Here is a 5,441-nt window from a genome sequence, read left to right on the forward strand (position 1 = left end):
ATGGGGGCGGCGACGACGGCGGGCTCGGGGCGGCGACGGGGACGGCGGGCTCGGGGCGGTGTGGGGCGGGCTCGGCGGCGACGGCGACGAGGAGCAAAGGCTCGGGGCAGGGGCGAGAAAGAGATGGGATTTGGCGAAAACTGCTAAGTCCAGTATATATAGCAAGAGCATTGGTCCCGGTTAGAGGCTCCAACTGGGACTAATGCACCCTTTAGTCCCGGTTGGAGCCACCAACCGGGACCAAAGGCCTCTTTTCAGCAGCCCAAAGGGCGGAAAACGAAGATCTTTGGTCCCGGTTGATGGCACCAACCGGGACTAAAGGGGAGGCATTGGTACCGGTTGGTGCCACGAACCGGTACCAATGCACCCCTTTAGTTTCGGTTGGTGGTACCAACCGGGACTAAAGGCCATGTGCTGCCCGCGTCGCGGCACGAAAGTTTAGTCCCACCTCACTAGCTGAGGGAGCTCGAGAGTGGTTTATAAGCACCAGTCCCGCTGCCCTCTCGAGCTCCTCTCAAATGCAGGCTTACGGGCCTAAACGCACTATATGTGCCTATGGGCCTATTGGGCCTATTGCGGGCCTGAATCCTGGCCCATTGTTGGGTTTCTAGTCGTATTCAGGCCGTGGTAGCCCTTTAGGTGGCACTTTTTTTATTTTATTTATTTTATTTTGATTCTTCCTGCAGCTGTTTTTTTAGTCCCACCTCGCCAAGCGAGAGGCACTCGCAGCTGTTTATAAGCCCGGAGTGCAGAGACGATGACGAAGAGGCTCAATGCTCCTGCACGTTGGTTAGCTTCAAGCCTTGAGAAATACGGTAGACTGCACAGAGCTATGTGCAGTACAGTTGACACTATTCCGAAAGGCTTGAAGCAAATTAATAAGCATTGCGCCTCTTTTTTATTTTTAATGACTTATTACAACTGAGAAATAAAAAGAAAAAAATAACTGAAAAGAAAAAAACTATATAGAAAACTACACATAAATGAATTGAACCAAAAAATAGTTGTGATTAACTGTACTAAAAAATGAGCATAGATGCTTATTTTTAATGACTTATTACAACTCAGAAATAAAAAGAAAAAAATAAATATAGCAAAAAAAACTATATAAAAAGTTACTCAGAAATGAATTGAAGCAAAAAATAGTTGTGATTAACTGTACTAAAAAAGGAGCATAGATGCTTATTTGTAATGACTTATTACAACTCAGAAATAAAAAGAAAAGAAATTAGTTGTGATTAACTTTACTAAAATATGAGCGTAGATGCTTATTTTTAATGACTTATTACAATTCAAAAATAAATAGAAGAAAAAATAGTTATGATTAACTTTACTAAAAAATGAGCATAGATGGTGGTCATCTCTTCAGTCAGAGGTGGTCGGCCTGAGGCTGGGTGTTCGGATCTCGGGATCCGTCATCTGGCACCAGCTGCGAGTCGGGGAGACATAGTTGCCGGTGAAAACCGAGCTGACGGCGGGCGATGGCGGCGTTCCATGTCGTTACCATGATGAAGGCATCGTCGTGTGACTACCGTTGACCCACTCGTATTGCTCCGGGGGAGCGGCTTCGTCTTAACGAGCATTGCGCCTCTTTTTTATTTTTAATGACTTATTACAACTCAGAAATAAAAATAAAAAAATAAATGTAGCAGAAAAGAAAAAAACTATATAAAAAACCACTCAGAAATAAATAGAAGAAAAAATAATTTTGATTAACTTTACTAAAAAATAGAATAGATGCTTATTTCTAATGACTTATTACAACTCAGAAATAAAAACAAAGAATAAATATAACAGAAAATAAAAAAGAAACTATATAGAAAACTACTCAGAAATGAATAGAAGCAAAAAATAGTTGTGGTTAACTGTACTAAAAAAGGAGCATATATCCTTATTTTTAATGGCTTATTACAACTCAGAAATAAAAAGAAAAAAATAAATATAGCAGAAAAGAAAAAAATATAAAAGACTACTCAGAAATGAGCATAGATGCGCTTATAGAGGAAAATTAACTTAAATTCATAACGAATTTCAAACGAAATCCGTATGAATTTAGGCGAATTTCCCTATATAAGGGCATCTATTTTCATTTTCAGAGGAGCTCAATATGGCAGAGAGGGAGGGGCTTATAAACCGGTCTGATTCCCCTTCGGTTGGCGAGGTGGGACTAAACTCTGGCCACAACGAGGACCAACCCTTTGGTCCCAGTTCGTCCCACCAACCGGGACCAATGGTGGTGGGCCAGGAGCGGGGCGCATTGGTCCCGGTTCGTGGGATAGGTCCAGCCGAACCGGGACCAATGGCCCACGTGGCCCGGCCGGCCCCCGGGGCTCACGAACCGGGTCCAATGCCCCCATTGGTCCCGGTTCTGGATTGAACCGGGACTAATGGGCTGGACCGGCCTGGACCATTGCCCCCTTTTCTACTAGTGTATGAACGCCTTCAAGGCCTAGAAGCAAGTCAAGCGGAATTGGTAGTCAAATTCCAGCGGCAGCAGGAGCAGATCGACTCACTTACCCAGCAAAGGGGGTCTCAGCAGCTGCAGTAGCTAGCGAATGATCCAGCATTGGATAGCACCGCCCCATCCATGCCGAGAAGCAGCGTGGGTTCCGCCCCGGACGAAGCAATGCTGGGTAGATACCCCATGGATGACATCACGGAGAACACTAGTTGCGAGCTACACGTCAAAATGAAGAACATATCCATGAAGGTGGCGGACGCCGTTGCTTTTACAAATCCCCCCGAGGCAACCTTCCATTGCAACCCGATTCCAGCGGGCTATGCTCGTGTCTTGGTTGATGAGGTGGTGGACCCATATTCGGAGCTAGAGCTTGACATTCCTGGAGGTGACGACGAGCGCTTTCTCGGAGAGGCCAACCATCGTATCATCCTATGGAAAAAGGATTGCATCATCTTTCGAAGGCCACCGACACCGCGTCAGCCGACTCCTCGTCGAAGTCCGCCACCGAGTCATCAGTCTCCCGCTTCTGCAAGTCCACCAAGTCCGGCAAAGTGTCAGGCCACTCCTCCTCCAAGTCCGGCAAAGTGTTAGGCCACTCCTCCTCCTCCTCCAAGTCCACCACAGCGTCAGACGTCCACTCCTCCTCCAAGTCCGGCACAACCTCAGGCCACTCCTCCTCCAAGTCCGACACAGCTTCAGGCGACCACTCCTCCTCGTCCAACTCAGCCCCGTCAGCCGTCTCCGCCGCCTCAGCAATTGCAGAAGAGACACCCCGCAGCTATGGTGCGTAGCGGTATGAGTCGAGGTAGTACAGAAAGTACAGGCAGAGGCAAGCGATATAAATATGGTCCAAGCCTCACGCCTCTTCCGCAGAGGGCTTATGACAAGTCCGAGGAGGAAATCGCAGCCATATCAAAGGCCGAGGTGGAAGCCCATTTTGCACCGAAACCGCCACCGCCGCCAAGGGAGAAAGTGCCTGAGGAAACGATTGACCACTTCATTCATATGGCTCAACCACCAGCTCCCAAGCCTGTTGACACAGACTGTGAGCGCCACATCAGGAAGTTAAATCGAGCACGTCTACATAAGGAGGCGAGCTCGGGATCGAGCAAACAAGAAGCAGCTGTCAAAAAATGTGGGAAAACCATTCCCCAGCTGGGAGAACAGGCGGCGCAATCGATCCCCTCGCTTGTTGTGCCAACAACATGTGACAGTACGCGCGCCCAATATTATTGTGGGCAAACAGTTTACGTTCCTGAGGTGGGCAATGTGGTAATAACGGAGGAGCATATAATGCAGGCTGAAGTTCTCAAAATCACTGTTGGACAACTCCTCGAGATCGAGCCCATGCCTGTGCTTAGAGAGGATGAAATAAAACGGAAATATGTCCGGGGCCAACCTTTGGTCGAGCCAGACAAGGTCAAGAACCTCCCAACAAGAATGTATGAATTGCATCAATGGTACATGAACATTACCAAGATTTCAGATCGATTGTCCATCATGGTGAATGTCAAGGAGGATCATTACTTCCATGAAAAAGCTCTGTCCGTTGAGTATTCTGAACTGTTTCAGTTATACAATCAAGATGCACTCGACAAATCTATCGTCAGTTGCTATTGTCTGTAAGTGATTTCTTTCTGTAATTTAAGTCTCAAGCTAGCTGTAGTGATCCTTTTGATCAATCATTGCCTGTAATTATCCTCACTATATTCTTTTATGTGGTATTATGCAGGATGAAGATGTATGAAATGAGAAAAGCTGGACGCTATGGCATTGGGTTCATTGACCCAAACACCGTTAATGAATACACATGGCGGATAAATCAACATCATCAAAAGGACGTAGAGGACAACATGCTAGAGTTCTTGAAGCGCCTCAAATACAATGAAGATATACTACTTCCTTACAACTTCCAGTGAGTCACATTGTCTTGTACTACAAATTCTCTGTTTTTGCCTACTAGCTAGCTACATGTTTTTGCTTACATATTCCCGCTTAATTAAGACATGCAAACGTGTGTGCATGCAGATTTCACTGGGTCTTGTGTATCATTAGAGTTGACGACGGAACAGTTGAAATACTGGACTCACTACTCAAAGTTAAAACTGACTATAACATCTTGTTTGGGATAGTCAACAGGTAATTTCAATCATTATTAACTATATATCTCGACCTATTTAGTTCGTCATTTCATGATATGAACTATTTAATAACCCTTTTATTCATTTTCTTTGTCGGCGGGCAGGGCTTGAGAAAGGTTCATCAGCGTCACGGAAGGCGAATGAAAAAAAAAAGCTTAAATGGCGAAGACCCAAGGTAAGTAATTAAGTAGTACTAGCTAGCTAGCTAGCTGCCATCTCTTTAATTATCATGCTTGATTAATTATTATCTGATCAAATTCCATTCTCGTAAAGGCCCTGAAGCAGGCGCAGAGGACTTATCTGTGTGCATTCTGCGTTTGCGAGAACATTCGCATGATGGCGTCCGAAAGGAGCAGATCTCAAAGACAGGAATGGGTACGCTTATCAGAACACTATTCACAATTTTTACACCATTATCGATATCTAGTCACACAACTAATACACATGCATATTGATCTCCTTCTTAACAGTTCAGAGAGGCGCGGGAGAAGCTCCTAGAAACGGAGCGTGTAGAAGCACTTCAAGAGGAAATAGCGGGATTTTTCCTCGACCAGGTCATAAATCCGAAGGGAGAATACTATTACCCGCTACCGCCCCATGAAAACCACTTCCAATTGCCATCGTGCTCCGAAGGCACCAATTAGGCTAATGCCACTGGCTCCGAAGGCAACATGCATATGTAGGAGAAATTGTATATAGCTAGCTATACATTTGTGTATGTGTGAATTAATTAATATGGTGGTTTGTGAGACATTGATGATATATATATATGCATGATTGGTTCTACTAGAAATTCTATATATATATATATATATATATATATATATATATATATATAT

The sequence above is a fragment of the Triticum dicoccoides genome, chromosome 5B, assembly GCF_002162155.2.
Source record: "Triticum dicoccoides isolate Atlit2015 ecotype Zavitan chromosome 5B, WEW_v2.0, whole genome shotgun sequence".
Classification (NCBI taxonomy): Eukaryota; Viridiplantae; Streptophyta; class Magnoliopsida; order Poales; family Poaceae; genus Triticum; species Triticum dicoccoides.